The sequence below is a fragment of the Polyodon spathula genome, chromosome 2 (assembly GCF_017654505.1).
Source record: "Polyodon spathula isolate WHYD16114869_AA chromosome 2, ASM1765450v1, whole genome shotgun sequence".
NCBI classification, from domain to species: Eukaryota; Metazoa; Chordata; class Actinopteri; order Acipenseriformes; family Polyodontidae; genus Polyodon; species Polyodon spathula.
In genome coordinates this window covers 8,061,834-8,079,661 of record NC_054535.1, presented here as the reverse complement: position 1 = coordinate 8,079,661, position 17,828 = coordinate 8,061,834, and positions in this window count along the sequence as shown.

Here is a 17,828-nt window from a genome sequence, read left to right as displayed (position 1 = left end):
TTTTACACTACACTAGACACATGTTAATGAAACGAACAAGCACTTAATTACAATGTTCAAGTTCAATGTTGTCCTTCTCCCCTGGTATTTTCTACTAAAATACATTATGATACAGTTCTATGATAATGTTAACCATATGCTTAGGGAAACAAATGAGCTACAGTATAGTAGTAGGGGAATTGCTAGTGCAGCTCCAAAAGAAACATCCAACCTGTCTCCACTTCATGGTCGGTGTCAGGGGGTGGGGGTCCACCCTTGGGGGGGGGGGCAGCCCGCCCTGAGTCCAATCCTTTTTTTCTGATCCCAGCGCTCTACAAGGTTGCCAGTTCCACTTAAAACAAGCGCAAGTCGCTTACAATTTTCCTTTGTCGTTTACTGAACATATTTTCTGATTTTCTTGTTTCTGGTCGTAAAAACCAAAAGTAAAAAAAATAACAAATGTTTGTGGTCAATACATGTATAAAAAACTGGAGGTTCCAGGTCTCAGTGCACAGCATAACTACAATCTTCCACGTCTGCACACTTATCAGCCTCAGAATAGCAGAGTGGACAGTGTCGTGCCCCCCACCCCCCTGTCGATGGAAAGTATTAACTAAATCGAGTTATTAAACAAACTGATTAATCTTGTTTCATAATTGATTTATTACAATGTTTGGATTTACCGTTACTTGTTTGATTACTATCTTGTTCACATTCGTCTTAAAATAAACATAGAATATGTTTTGTTCTAAAACTAAAAACTGCGTTTTTGACCGATTCAAATTTTGCTGCAAGTTTGTCTCTTTGTTGCTATTCTGAGGCTGGTAAGTGCTCCACTTTTACATGATTTTAATGTTTTTCACCAGGTAGCAACCAAATCAATAAAACCAATACAAATCAAACCACTGTTGTGATTCGTGATGAGTGTGCAGAGAGCCTTGACTGCAAACTTAGCACTTTGAAGTACTGTTGCTACTGATGCAGGCAAAGATGTCTACCAGTGAATTTAATTTGCACATTATTAGTATTAGTATTATACTGTACAATAGTATTTATACCCTAATATGGTAAAATGGGACTCAAGCCGTCAAGGAAGCAAGCTGTCAGGGCAACTCGTTCGAGACTTCACCAACAAGCTCATAAATCAGAGAGCTGCCGTACCTTGCATATAGACACCTGAAAAGAACAAAGCGCCCAGCAGACACCAGAGCAAACCATACACATCCAAACAGCAATACCTGATGACACGACAAAACGTTCCATTTGTGCATAGCAGTGTACAGCAAATGCCCATATCTGTGTTCATATTTATGTCCACCCTGGATTGTCCAGCAGCTTGGCTACCAACGGGGATACACAAACCTGTATTCTAATTATTTCTAATTACATTTTGCCTGATTTGCTGTTGAGTAAAAAGGTAGAATCAATACCATAGACTAACAACAGTTAATTAATATCAAGGTGAACTAAATAGATTTTGGTCACAGAGCATCAATAGGCCTCCTTACATTTCATTCTCATTGTTATTCTGTTGCTAAAGGCTGGTGGTATTTGAAATGCTGGCACCGTATCTCTTATGTAATGACTGTGATGACTAATACAGTGATTAAAAAAAAAAACCTAGCTCATCTAAAGATTCTTGTGCAAAGATTACTCTAGTTGAAGTAATATATCAAAAAAATAAAAGCTGAAGGTAAACGTTTTGAATTTGAACCAGAAAATACCTGAGTACACCACAGATTTTGTTTGTAATTACATTTTACAAAATGGTACAAAAAAAAATGTTATACATTCAGAAGTCTTCAAAAGCAATTTACAGTTGATTCATCGTTCTGGTTTGGATATACACCACCAGTTAGCATGCACACACCTGCGGTGCAAAGAACGCTCTGCTAAGCATGTGAATGCTGTCCTTTTGAAAAACAGAAAGAGCATGACTGCCTTCGAACTATTTAAATATATTGTATACTTGTGTGGTGACGTCAGACCAGGAAATGCTGGACAGTGTGGTGAGTAAAGACGAGGCTGCGCAGATTTATTATAAATCAACAGTCTAAACAAACAGAACAAAGCACTTACACAGAACAAAACAGCACAAGGGCCAAAACAAATAAGCAGATATCAAAAACAAGTAATGTACTGGGTTATATCCAGCACGAGTAGTAATTGTTTTTATTCATACTTTCTTTATCTCACGTCTCTCATTCTCCACTCTGAACACCCACCCTGAATGATAATTTCGTGCTACTTTTAAGCAGCTGTGCCTTGACTTGATTGTTGATCATTCAATCTGACCGCGACACAGTCTGCACCTGAATTAATTGTTGAGTTCCCCATGCCCACATATCAATGCTACATTTTAAATCACCTGTGCTACATAATCCACACTATACAAATAAACAAATACAACCATGGCCGGAGGTTACCCCGTCACATGTATTTCTTAGCATTTGTGACACGACAAATAGGGACCTGACCAATGAGCAATCAGAGGAGAGTCACCTCTCACATTGCGCGTACCTCTCACCACTGTCATTTTATCACATGACAAAACGCATTGTGTCTGTTGTGAATATGCCTTAACACTTAAGACAACTGCTTACTAGACAAGATGATTTTGGATAGCATGTACTAGCACCGATGGCTTCAATTAAGAATGCATACAACTTCCTCAGAGGCCATGTCTGGATAGAAGTATTCAGTCAAAAGTTGTACTGCGGTCCAGGGATGAATTCTTTCACCTCGAATGCTCCCACAGCTAGAAGAGCCTGACTGAATTTAAGATGATATTGACTCTGCTGTATAATAAAATATGCAGTTGATGCTGTATATGTTAAATGTATTATGTGATTGAATGCCTGCTCCCAGAAGTGAAGACTGTCCATCTCTATATGTGTATCATGAGAAACTGTTCATTTCTATATTCTATGTTTCTATGCTTATACTATATTTAGTCATGCAATTAAAATAAACTAGGTAAAGTTGCCTGCCATTTTATTTTCCTATCAACATTGTTCCAATAAATTATACCCTAAACTTTAAAAAGGGGTGTCACCATCTCAAAGAAGTTGAGATTTGGTTGACAGCTATAATACCACTCTGTATAATATGATTAATTATACGCTTACAAAAGGTGCAAGATAACAGTAGATCTAAGTCCTATTTTTATCTGCAGAAGGGTGACATGCTCCACCATGCCCCATGTCTTCAATCTTGTTCTGACAGTATTACTATCCTGTATAAATGTTCACCATAGTAAAAGCATAGTGAAAACATGGTGAGTATTATAAAGCCCAGAAAGGTAAGCCAAATATAATCTTATATATTATATATATATATATATATATATATATATATATTATATATATATATATATATATATAAATATTATTTATTTATTTATTATTTATTTATTTATTTTTAAAACATGGAAAACCGTGATAAACTATGGCCAATGCATACTAGAAATGCATGGGGAAATTGCTAAATTACAACATAAATTTATCATGCTAAACTTTTATAAGGAGTCTACCAATCCAGAAGGCACACTGGGAGTCTGTCTCCCTGTTCAATACATGGTGTTTGGCCAAACGGTGTCAACTGTAACGGCTTCTAATCTGGCAGAGACAAGAGGCCCAATAGGCACCATATCAAAAGCATTTTTTAAATATACTGCCACAAGCCTCCCTTTTCTCCTTACCTAAAAAAGAACAACTAATTTAAATACTTCCGATGTTAGACTCTAACTTAGAAACACCTGGCAGTGGTGGGGTGTAATCTACCAAATCATACAACACTTGCATATTCTACAGTGCACACAAAACCTGCATATTCTGCAGTGCACACAAAACCTGCATGTTCTGCAGTGCACACAACACCTGCATATTCTGCAGTGCACACAACACCTGCATATTCTACAGTGCACACAACACCTGCATATTCTGCAGTGCACACAAAACCTGTATGTTCTGCAGTGCACACAACACCTGCATATTCTGCAGTGCACACAAAACCTGTATGTTCTGCAGTGCATACAACACCTGCATATTCTACAGTGCACACAACACCTGCATATTCTACAGTGCACACAAAACCTGCATATTCTACAGTGCACACAACACCTGCATATTCTGCAGTGCACACAACACCTGCATATTCTGCAGTGCACACAAAACCTGTATGTTCTGCAGTGCATACAACACCTAGAACATAAGAACATAAGAAAGTTTACAAACGAGAGGAGGCCATTCGGCCCATCTTGCTCGTTTGGTTGTTAGTAGCTTATTGATCCCAAAATCTCATCAAGCAGCTTCTTGAAGGATCCCAGGGTGTCAGCTTCAACAACATTACTGGGGAGTTGATTCCAGACCCTCACAATTCTCTGTGTAAAAAAGTGTCTCCTATTTTCTGTTCTGAATGCCCCTTTTTCTAAACTCCATTTGTGACCCCTGGTCCTTGTTTCTTTTTTCAGGCTGAAAAAGTCCCTTGGGTCGACACTGTCAATACCTTTTAGAATTTTGAATGCTTGAATTAGGTCGCCACGTAGTCTTTTAGCCTGTCTGCATATGACATGCCTTTTAAGCCCGGAATAATTCTGGTCGCTCTTCTTTGCACTCTTTCTAGAGCAGCAATATCTTTTTTATAGCGAGGTGACCAGAACTGCAAACAATATTCAAGATGAGGTCTTACTAGTGCATTGTACAGTTTTAACATTACTTCCCTTGATTTAAATTCAACACTTTTCACAATGTATCCGAGCATCTTGTTAGCCTTTTTTATAGCTTCCCCACATTGTCTAGATGAAGACATTTCTGAGTCAACAAAAACTCCTAGGTCTTTTTCATAGATTCCTTCTCCAATTTCAATATCTCCCATATGATATTTATAATGTACATTTTTATTTCCTGCGTGCAGTACCTTACACTTTTCTCTATTAAATGTAATTTGCCATGTGTCTGCCCAGTTCTGAATCTTGTCTAGATCATTTTGAATGACCTTTGCTGCTGCAACAGTGTTTGCCACTCCTCCTACTTTTGTGTCGTCTGCAAATTTAACAAGTTTGCTTACTATACCAGAATCTAAATCATTAATGTAGATTAGGAATAGCAGAGGACCTAATACTGATCCCTGTGGTACACCGCTGGTTACCACACTCCATTCTGAGGTTTTTCCTCTAATCAGTACTTTCCGTTTTCTACATGTTAACCACTCCCTAATCCATGTACATGTGTTTCCTTGAATCCCAACTGCGTTCAGTTTGAGAATTAATCTTTTGTGCGGGACTTTGTCAAAAGCTTTCTGGAAATCTAAATAAACCATGTCATATGCTTTGCAATTATCCATTATCGATGTTGCATCCTCAAAAAAATCAAGCAAGTTAGTTAGGCACGATCTCCCTTTCCTAAAACCATGTTGACTGTCTCCCAGTACCCTGTTACCATATAGGTAATTTTCCATTTTGGATCTTATTATAGTTTCCATAAGTTTGCATATAATAGAAGTCAGGCTTACTGGTCTGTAGTTACCTGGTTCAGTTTTGTTTCCCTTTTTGTGGATCGGTATTACGTTTGCAATTTTCCAGTCTGTCGGTACCACCCCTGTGTCAAGAGGCTGCTGCATGATCTTGGTTAGCGGTTTGTAAATTACTTCTTTCATTTCTTTGAGTACTACTGGGAGGATCTCATCCGGCCCAGGGGATTTGTTTATTTTAAGAGCTCCTAGTCCCTTTAACACTTCTGCCTCAGTTATGCTAAAGTTATTTAAAACTGGATAGGAACTGGATGACATGTGGGGCATGTTGTCAGTATCTTCCTTTGTAAAAACTTGTGAAAAGTAATCATTTAACATATTTGCTATTTTTTTTTCTTCCTCTACGATTTTGCCATTTGTATCTCTTAAACATTTAATCTCCTCTTTGAATGTTCTCTTGCTGTTGTAATATTGGAAAAACATTTTGGAATTGGTTTTAGCTCCCTTAGCAATGTTTATTTCTATTTCTCTCTTGGCCTTTCTAACTTCCTTTTTGACTTGCGTTTGCAGTTCTGTGTACTCTTTCTGCGTACTTTCTTTTTGGTCCTTTTTTAATGCTCTGTAAAGTGCCTTTTTTCGCTGAATATTTTTTTTAATTGATCTATTAAACCATTTTGGCAATTTAGTTTTACATTTAGATTTGTCTACTTTAGGGATATCATTGTTTTGCGCCTCTAGTACTACATTTTTGAAGAACAACCATCCTTCTTCTGTGGGTGTTTTCTCTATTGCATAGACCTGCATAATCTACAGTGCACACAACACCTGCATATTCTGCAGTGCACACAACACCTGCATATTCTGCAGTGCACACAACACCTGCATGCATTCTGCAGTGCACACAACACCTGCATGTTCTGCAGTGCACACAACACCTGCATATTCTGCAGTGCACACAACACCTGCATATTCTACAGTGCACACAACAGCTGCATATTCTGCAGTGCACACAAAACCTGCATATTCTACAGTGCACACAAAACCTGCATATTCTACAGTGCACACAAAACCTGCATATTCTACAGTGCACACAAAACCTGCATATTCTACAGTGCACACAACACTTGCATATTCTACAGTGCACACAAAACCTGCATATTCTACAGTGCACACAACACCTGCATATTCTGCAGTGCACACAACACCTGCATATTCTGCAGTGCACACAACACCTGCATATTCTGCAGTGCACACAACACCTGCATATTCTGCAGTGCACACAACACCTGCATATTCTGCAGTGCACACAACACCTGCATATTCTGCAGTGCACACAACACCTGCATATTCTGCAGTGCACACAACACCTGCATATTCTACAGTGCACACAACACCTGCATGTTCTGCAGTGCACACAACACCTGCATATTCTACAGTGCACACAACACCTGCATATTCTGCAGTGCACACAACACCTGCATATTCTGCAGTGCCATATTTTACAATCTAACCTCCTGCTGCTGCTGCAAAAATAAGCCTCTTCAAATAGACCAAGTCTGTATTGTGAAGATAAAAAAAACACAAACATATAAAATCATGTGCGTTCTCCCTTCCTAAAATACTGCAGAATGTAGAAACACCCAGCTCAGGTGGACAATGTCAGAAGCACCTCACCAGCACCGTGTACATTATGTAGAGTTAGTGACATGATGAATGAATGCAGACCATAGCAACCTGTTAGCAAAACAGGAGGGGAGAGAGACAAGGAGACAGCAGCTGTGGCAGGGTGAAAGTTCTACATGTAAATAGTGTGTGTGTGTGTGTGGGCAGGTATTACTATGAATGTGCAGACAAAATTTGACAAAATGTCCCCACAAAGATAGTAACTCCTGAAAAAACAAAGTTGTGGGGACATCGACACTTTGTAAAACATGTTTTTAAGAACTAAATATGCCTTACAAAAAAAAAAAAACTGTCAAAATATTTTGTTTGTTGTCAACTTTCAACCTGTGTGGAGTTTTGCCTGACGAGTTAGAAATAGTAAAAAAAAAATACAGTGAGAGTCAATGAGAAGTCTCACAAATATAGGAATGCAAACATGTGTGTGTGTTATATATATATATATATATATATATATATATATATATATATATATATATATATATATATTATATATAGGGTGGATTTTAACTCTCTGCCGCAGCAGTCAAACATGAAAAATGTGTGTTTTGTTTGAGCTGTTCTTGCTTGGTAAAAGTGATGAAGTTAATGCAACAAGCACTTTCAAACTTTTTTTAACTCTTTATTGAAACCCTTTGATGTGACCTCCTATTCTCCTAAAACCCAACACAATAGATCAGCGGAAATCTGAGCAGTAAGACTATAATAATGGTGTAGTCTCTCGACGACTCGTCCAGTAACGTTATATATTTTTTCTACTTATTTATTTATTTATTTTTATTTGGGGGTGGAAATAGCGGAATTATTAGAAGAATACACCAAGAAATGCATATCGAAACTCATACAAAGACATCAAAGGTTATTTTAAAAGAAAAAATGAATCCATATAAACCAGAATTCAAAAGATTTATGAGAAAACTGATAGAAACAGAGAGCAGCTGCCCAATACTCTCAACAAGTGAATTATGCCTATTCTAATTTTGTTCCTTTCCATCACTTTCAATTACCCAACATTCCCTTTAAGAATTAGTTATTTTATCACCACAGAAAGACCAATTGTCCCTAAAGCTGTATTTTACATTAGCAATGCCTGTGGAGAGAAAATGACTTCCATTAAGCTTTACAGCTGACTAGCTTTTATATTCTTAAAAAATATTCTCTGAGCCAGCGATCATATGATACCCACTAGAGAGAGTGTAAGATGGATGTGAGAGGGGAATATCAGTTCGCATTGACAATGGATACAATTAATCTTTCTTTTTTTGTTTCTTATCAAAAGCTTAAGAAAAAGGGCTGAATATACTAGCAGGGAGAAGCAGACAGTTGTGTGCCCTTCACCTCTGAAACTGAAGATAAAATGGAAGCTGACGCTTCTACAAACAATCCCCAAATAGCCTGGGAGGTGACGAGCAGAATTAGTTTTGACAGTTTCCAGTCAATATTCAACTGGAAACAAATTGAGTTAGTAAAAAAAATATTTCTGACAGCGGACTAATACAAAAAATATTTTCTGACAGCAGACTAACAAGCCCTCCTGTTTAATTTAAGCTCTGCCATTGTGGTGACTTGCTTGCATTCTTCAGATCTGAGTGCTGCATACACAGCTCTGGGCCAATAGCTTCTGATCTGACTTGGTCCTATCAGTGAACCACTGTGCTGATGTCATGGTGCCGACCTGCATGTGAGAAGCACAACCAAGGTCCAGTAGCTGTTACTGCCGAAGACAGTGGTGTTCCCTACTGCGGAAAGCTTCACCTCTTCATGTCCAGCCACTATGGAACACAAAAGGAGCTTTAAAAACAATGTGTCTGACTTGGATGACGCCTGTAATGCTACGGCAACATATGTTTTTCCAATATTACAACAGCAAGTGAACATTCAAAGAGGAGATTAAATGTTTAAGAGATACAAATGGCAAAATCGTAGAGGAAGAAAAAAAAATAGCAAATATATTAAATGATTACTTTTCACAAGTTTTTACAAAGGAAGATACTGACAACATGCCCCACATGTCATCCAGTTCCTATCCAGTTTTAAATAACTTTAGCATAACTGAGGCAGAAGTGTTAAAGGGACTAGGAGCTCTTAAAATAAACAAATCCCCTGGGCCGGATGAGATCCTCCCAGTAGTACTCAAAGAAATGAAAGAAGTAATTTACAAACCGCTAACCAAGATCATGCAGCAGTCTCTTGACACAGGGGTTGTACCGACAGACTGGAAAATTTCAAACGTAATACCGATCCACAAAAAGGGAAACAAAACTGAACCAGGTAACTACAGACCAGTAAGCCTGACTTCTATTATATGCAAACTTATGGAAACTATAATAAGATCCAAAATGGAAAATTACCTATATGGTAACAGGGTCCTGTGAGACAGTCAACATGGTTTTAGGAAAGGGAGATCGTGTCTAACTAACTTGCTTGATTTTTTTGAGGATGCAACATCGATAATGGATAATTGCAAAGCATATGACATGGTTTATTTAGATTTCCAGAAAGCTTTTGACAAAGTCCCGCACAAAAGATTAATTCTCAAACTGAACGCAGTTGGGATTCAAGGAAACACATGTACATGGATTAGGGAGTGGTTAACATGTAGAAAACAGAAAGTACTGATTAGAGGAAAAACCTCAGAATGGAGTGTGGTAACCAGTGGTGTACCACAGGGATCAGTATTAGGTCCTCTGCTATTCCTAATCTACATTAATGATTTAGATTCTGGTATAGTAAGCAAACTTGTTAAATTTGCAGACGACACAAAAGTAGGAGGAGTGGCAAACACTGTTGCAGCAGCAAAGGTCATTCAAAATGATCTAGACAAGATTCAGAACTGGGCAGACACATGGCAAATGACATTTAATAGAGAAAAGTGTAAGGTACTGCACGCAGGAAATAAAAATGTACTTTATAAATATCATATGGGAGATACTGAAATTGGAGAAGGAATCTATGAAAAAGACCTAGGAGTTTTTGTTGACTCAGAAATGTCTTCATCTAGACAATGTGGGGAAGCTATAAAAAAGGCTAACAAGATGCTCGGATACATTGTGAAAAGTGTTGAATTTAAATCAAGGGAAGTAATGTTAAAACTGTACAATGCACTAGTAAGACCTCATCTTGAATATTGTTTGCAGTTCTGGTCACCTCGCTATATAAAAGATATTGCTGCTCTAGAAAGAGTGCAAAGAAGAGCGACCAGAATTATTCCGGGCTTAAAAGGCATGTCATATGCAGACAGGCTAAAAGAATTGAATCTGTTCAGTCTTGAACAAAGAAGACTACGTGGCGACCTAATTCAAGCATTCAAAATTCTAAAAGGTATTGACAGTGTCGACCCAAGGGACTTTTTCAGCCTGAAAAAAGAAACAAAGACCAGGGGTCACAAATGGAGATTAGACAAAGGGGCATTCAGAACAGAAAATAGGAGGCACTTTTTTACACAGAGAATTGTGAGGGTCTGGAATCAACTCCCCAGTAATGTTGTTGAAGCTGACACCTTGATGAGATTTTGGGATCAATAAGCTACTAACAACCAAACGAGCAAAATGAGCCGAATGGCCTCCTCTCGTTTGTAAACTTTCTTATGTTCTTATGTTTGCCCCTGATTTTGAGGAAAAACTCAAAAAGCATATGGGTGCAAACAGCATTTTCCCTGCAATGCAATTTTGGTGACATCTTTAGTTTGTAACGCAGAAACTGTTGATTCCATTATGAAAAGGGAACACACACACACACACACGCACACACAGTGTGCTGAAAACATCAGCATTCTAATGTATATTATTTCAAATAAAAAAAGAAATAATATGCAATCTATGATGTGGAACAACTCTCTTTAACTTGCTTCTCTGAAAAAGTATATATTTAATGGGGGAAAAAAATTAAATACATACTTCCTAATTACTAGAAGTAATGTATTTCAAAGTGTTTTAACTTCAATGCGCACATATTCATTTGCTGTGCAGAGTCTTTCTGAATACGTGTGTAAGTTTCAAAGCTGACACAAGAAAATATGTTCTTAAAAAAACACATGACCTGGAGTACAGCAAATTAGACAAACTGAGTATTACTTTCTGTTCGATGTTAATGACACTCTGTAAAGCTGTTGTATGCAGAAAATATTTACATAGTTGAAATCTAAAGACTTAAGCCTTCTGAATAAATTATTAGACTAGCAGATAACTGAATGCATAAAGATGAATGCAGTCCATAAAGTTACACATTCATTGTCCCCTGATACTGTCTACAGACAACTTTGTATGAAGTACTATACAGTTAGGCAAATAATATATATGCTGTTGTAGTCTAGAAACAGCAGCCTTTATATTCATTAATATATTGGGGATTAGTAAGGGTGCGTGTAAATGTACTGAATCACTTAGTCTGCTACTCAAAAATGTTTTTGCTCGGCATCAAAAAACACCAGATCCTTTATTCTGTACCAAAGTGTGTATATGTTGTACCGTACAATGTAGTGGACTAAATGCTCATTTTTTGTTTACCTTGCTATTGATTCTGACACAGTATATTGAATCGCCCTGTAATGGACATGGATTCTAGATCTGATCCCTCAAGTTGTATATTTTCTACCGACTGCTCATAATGGTGACTTTATAGAATGTATTGAGTGAAGTTAATCATAAAAAGACTTGCTCTTGTAAAGACAGTGCCTAATTGATAATTATTTGACAAGCATAGGGAAAGTCTAGGCTAGTGCGAGTCACAGGTAGGCGGCTATCCAGACTAATCTGAACTAAAGTATAATTTCTTGTGCATGAACAAGGTGCCAGCCAAGATGGTGTATCTGAAGGCATATAGTATTTTCAGACAAATCTATATACCCTGACAAAGGATATAAAAAATATATTACCGGTGTCAGTACCATAAAAAAGGTTTGTCATCATGATCTAGATTCAATAAGCGAAATGTGCCAAATTTAAAAAAAAAACGATTCATACTATGAGCCGAATACTGTTTCATCTGAATTTGATGGTGTGCCAGGCTGGCGAGTGGATAGAGGCCCAGAGACAGACTGCAGTTAAAAAAAAAAAATAAATAACGATTTTATTATAAACAAACACAAAAATAAAGTGCACAAGGGCAAAATAAAAGGATTTAAACACAAATAAAGCAATACAAAAAAAACAAAACTTACAAAATAACAATTTCCATGCTGGGCAATGCCTTCACTGGATTCACGATTCACAAATCACAAATCACAAAAACCACAAACACCAACCTGCTTCCTCAGCTCTCTCCTCCCAAATGAGAAACAGAGGCCTCCTTTTATGTCAGGTGGCTGGGCGCTGATTGATCGTTAATTAAGTTAATCATTTAATCAACTAATCAACTCCAGCCACCTGAACATAATAAACCCAGGCAGGTAGGGGAAATTAACCCCATCCCTGCCAATTTAAAAAGGGCAGAGCTTTACTCTGCCACACACCTCCCCCCATGTACAACGTACACCGGCCGCAATCGGCCAACTCCCCCCTTCCCCCCCTCCCTCCCCCCCCCCAAGAGTCCAATTATGTCCCTTGGGTGGGCTGTTAAGGTGGGTGGTGGTGGGTGGGGTTGATGTCGGAGCCCCCAAGCCTCCTTTGGTTGAGGGGGCCCCGGATCTCCAAGGTAATATGGAGACGGTGGGAGGAGGCCGGCTCCCTCTAGTGGAGGAGGCGGCAACGGCGGCGGACCCTCGGCAACCCTAGAAAACAAAAAGGAGACACCAGAAGTCCCAAGCGATGCAGAGCAGCAGGCAACCCCAAGCGATGCAGAGCAGCAGGCAACCCCAAGCAATGCAGAGCAGCAGGCAACCCCAAGCGATGCAGAGCAGCAGGCAACCCCAAGCGATCCAAATGAATCATCCCTGAGCGGAGCGGGCATGGCATCCCTGGGCGGTGCAAGGCAGGCATCCTTGGGCCATAGCTCCTCCCCTCTGTGGCTCCGAGAGCGGCGGCTCCTCCCCCTCTGGGCTCCGGGAGCGGCGGCTCCTCCCTCTCTGGCTCCGGGAGCGGCGGCTCCTCCCTCTCTGGCTCCGGGAGCGGCGGCTCCTCCCTCTCTGGCTCCGGGAGCGGCGGCTCCTCCCTCTCGGGCTCCGGGAGCGGCGGCTCCTCCCTCTCGGGCTCCGGGAGCGGCGGCTCCTCCCTCTCGGGCTCCGGGAGCGGCGGCTCCTCCCTCTCGGGCTCCGGGAGAGGCGGATCCTCCCTCTCGGGCTCCGGGAGAGGCGGATCCTCCCTCTCGGGCTCCGGGAGAGGCGGATCCTCCCTCTCGGGCTCCGGGAGAGGCGGCTCCTCCCTCTCGGGCTCTGGGAGAGGCGGCTCCTCCTTCTCGGGCTCTGGGAGCGGCGGCTCCTCCCTCTCGGGCTCTAGGAGTGACGGCGGCACCTCACCCCTCTCTGGCTCTCGCAAAGGAGGCTCACCCCTCTCTGGCTCTCGCGAAGGCGGCTCACCCCTCTTTGGCTCTCGCGAAGGCGGCTCACCCCTCTTTATTGGAATGACCGGGGCATCTCCCATTTCTACCGCCAGGTAATTAACCACCATGAGGGCAACCTCTGGGAAGGATGCCGGGTGGTGTTGTTCCTCCCACTGTTCCCACCTCTCCCCATCTCGACGCCACAGCGTGTTGATAACTATGGGGAGATCGTGGACAAGGTCTGCCTCAGGGTGCATCAACCAGTCCCAGATCTCCTGGGACGGTGGTGAAGGTGGTGGTGCTGGAGGTAGTGGGGTGGCCCCTGATGCCCGGGGTGAACACTGCACCTCTTCCTGGGCCTGGTTGTAGGGGCATCCTGCCCAGTTGTGGCCCTCCGCCTCACACCGGCCACACCAGTTTGCCGGTGTCACATCTGGGCAGGACCGCCAACGATGGTCCTCCTTCCCGCACCAGGAACACCAGGGGAAGAGGCTGGCCGGGTGCTCCAGTGGTGGCTGCAGCAGCTTACATTTCTTCAGCTGCTGCTTGTCCTGCCTTTGCCGCTGTCTGCTCTTCTTTCCCATGTTTTTTAAAAAAAAAAAAATTATCCCAAAAATTCAAGAAAATACATATATATACTGCTCTGAGCCTCTAGGTGGTGCTATCCCACTTCCAACACCAAATGTGGCAGGCTGGCGAGTGGATAGAGGCCCAGAGACAGACTGCAGTTAAAAAAAATAACAATTTTATTATAAACAAACACAAAAATAAAGTGAACAAGGGCAAAATAAAGGGATTTAAACACAAATAAAGCAATACAAAAAAAACAAAACTTACAAAATAACAATTTCCAGGCTGGGCAATGCCTTCACTGGATTCACAATTCACAAATCACAAATCACAAATCACAAATCACAAATCACAAATCACAAAAAAACCACAAACACCAGCCTGCTTCCTCAGCTCTCTCCTCCCAAATGAGAAGCAGAGGCCTCCTTTTATGTCAGGTAGCTGGGCGCTGATTGATCGTTAATTAAGTTAATCATTTAATCAACTAATCAACACCAGCCACCTGAACATAATAAACCCAGGCAGGTAGGGGAAATTAACCCCATCCCTGCCAATTTAAAAAGGGCAGAGCTTTGCTCTGCCACAGATGGGTTCTTAAAAATAAATGTGTGCCATACCGGCACATAAAATGAAGGTGAATAAGTGGTGATCTTGAGAAAACAAACTTCATCTCACTTCAAACTCACTGTTCTATCAATGTAAACTTCATCCACCTTTCAGTTTATCTAGAAATCCATCATGTGTCATTTTTTCTAGTCCGAGAAAGGTCATAATCTAGATTGGATGGTCTTGAGTTTGAGCTTGTTTTCCCACAATCAGCCTCTGCTATGTATTCTTCACAAAATATCTGATCTGTATAGTGACAGTAAAACAATGCCTGATCATTTTACAGAATGGTCTGTACAAGAATGTATAGGCAGCGTTGATAACCAATAAATAGCAACAACATTTTGCATTTGCACTTGCCAAGAGTATGTGTGGTAAACATTATTTAATCCCATACAGGGTTTTTTCTTTATACTGTAGAACCAGTGTATTAGGAAGTATGGCTTCCATTTGCCCAACAATGCAATTTCACTGGCACTTGCACTCAAGGCAGAATATTAATAGGACTTTTAACATTGGGAGCTTTATATGAATTAATACGGTTGGTGTTGTTTTTTTCTTAATATCACACAACAATAACAATCCAATGTGAAGTGTTCTGACACTGAACATATTTTCAAAGCTCAAAACTGTGTATCTCCACTGTAGCATTTTATTCAATAATGCTAGTTAAAAGCTTTCCTGACACACTCAGACAGGCTTAAAGAGACTGTTCTAATGTATAACATAGCTCGATTTTCTTTCATTTATTCACTGCTACGCTAGATTACTGCTATTTCTTTTGGTCAGTAGTGTTTCTTACTGAGCAGAGAAAAGAAAAAGGGTCGTTGATCAGGGGTGAGGAATGCCTCAACCTAAACAGAACAGCATATTTTCTATAAATAATCACAACTATATTCTAACCTCTCCTTCACATCCTCCTAAAGTCATTTTCACAACAGAAGCTACATACTAGACAAGATGATTCAACAATCCTTACAAAATGCCCACGAACAGCCATGTTCAGTTATGCCTTGAGTAATCTGTAAAAGCAAATGCACAGTAACAATGCATGACTGAACAATGGCAACCCCTAACCCCAATCCATCCCCCATTCTAACAAAAAAAAAGCTTCCCATTTATACTTGTTTTACCTGTAGAATCAGTATTTGACAAATGTTTCCATTTTCATTGTTGGATTGGTCTATGTGCAATGTATGCATGATTTGTGACACTTTAACCCACATCAAAGCTATGTGGGTCATTCCACGCCAACTCAACCAGAAAAGAGGCATTTTGTCGCCCGACTGTCTCAGATTTTGCTAGAACAATTCACCTGGGGTTTTTCGGGCACACTGAGTTCAGAAATGCTAATCTTATTTTTTATTTCCACTTCGAGCTGTGACCTGGCATATTAAATTAAATGTTTAAGAGATACAAATGGCAAAATCATAGATGAAGAAAAAAAAATAGCAAATATATTAAATTATTACTTTTCACAAGTTTTTACAAAGGAAGATACTGACAACATGCCCCACATGTCATCCAGTTCCTATCCAGTTTTAAATAACTTTAGCATAACTGAGGCAGAAGTGTTAAAGGGACTAGGAGCTCTTAAAATAAACAAATCCCCTGGGCCGGATGAGATCCTCCCAGTAGTACTCAAATAAAAGAAAGAAGTAATTTACAAACCGCTAACCAAGATCATGCAGCAGCCTCTTGACACAGGGGTGGTACCGACAGACTGGAAAATTGCAAACGTAATACCGATCCACAAAAAGGGAAACAAAACTGAACCAGGTAACTACAGACCTTTAAGCCTGACTTCTATTATATGCAAACTTATGGAAACTATAATAAGATCCAAAATGGAAAATTACCTATATGGTAACAGGGTCCTGGGAGACAGTCAACATGGTTTTAGGAAAGGGAGATCGTGTCTAACTAACTTGCTTGATTTTTTTGAGGATGCAACATCGATAATGGATAATTGCAAAGCATATGACATGGTTTATTTAGATTTCCAGAAAGCTTTTGACAAAGTCCCGCACAAAAGATTCATTCTCAAAATGAACGCAGTTGGGATTCAAGGAAACACATGTACATGGATTAGGGAGTGGTTAACATGTAGAAAACAGAAAGTACTGATTAGAGGAAAAACCTCAGAATGGAGTGTGGTAACCAGTGGTGTACCACAGGGATCAGTATTAGGTCCTCTGCTATTCCTAATCTACATTAATGATTTAGATTCTGGTATAGTAAGCAAACTTGTTAAATTTGCAGACGACACAAAAGTAGGAGGAGTGGCAAACACTGTTGTAGCAGCAAAGGTCATTCAAAATGATCTAGACAAGATTCAGAACTGGGCAGACACATGGCAAATGACATTTAATAGAGAAAAGTGTAAGGTACTGCACGCAGGAAATAAAAATGTACATTATAAATATCATATGGGAGATACTGAAATTGGAGAAGGAATCTATGAAAAAGACCTAGGAGTTTTTGTTGATTCAGAAATGTCTTCATCTAGACAATGTGGGGAAGCTATAAAAAAGGCTAACAAGATGCTCGGATACATTGTGAAAAGTGTTGAATTTAAATCAAGGGAAGTAATGCTAAAACTGTACAATGCACTAGTAAGACCTCATCTTGAATATTGTTTGCAGTTCTGGTCACCTCGCTATAAAAAAGATATTGCTGCTCTAGAAAGAGTGCAAAGAAGAGCGACCAGAATTATTCCGGGCTTAAAAGGCATGTCATATGCAGACAGGCTAAAAGAATTGAATCTGTTCAGTCTTGAACAAAGAAGACTACGTGGCAACCTAATTCAAGCATTCAAAATTCTAAAAGGTATTGACAGTGTCGACCCAAGGGACTTTTTCAGCCTGAAAAAAGAAACAAGGACCAGGGGTCACAAACGGAGTTTAGACAAAGGGGCATTCAGAACAGAAAATAGGAGGCACTTTTTTACACAGAGAATTGTGAGGGTCTGGAATCAACTCCCCAGTAATGTTGTTGAAGCTGACACCCTGGGATCCTTCAAGAAGCTGCTTGATGAGATTTTGGGATCAATAAGCTACTAACAACCAAACGAGCAAGATGGGCCGAATGGCCTCCTCTCGTTTGTAAAC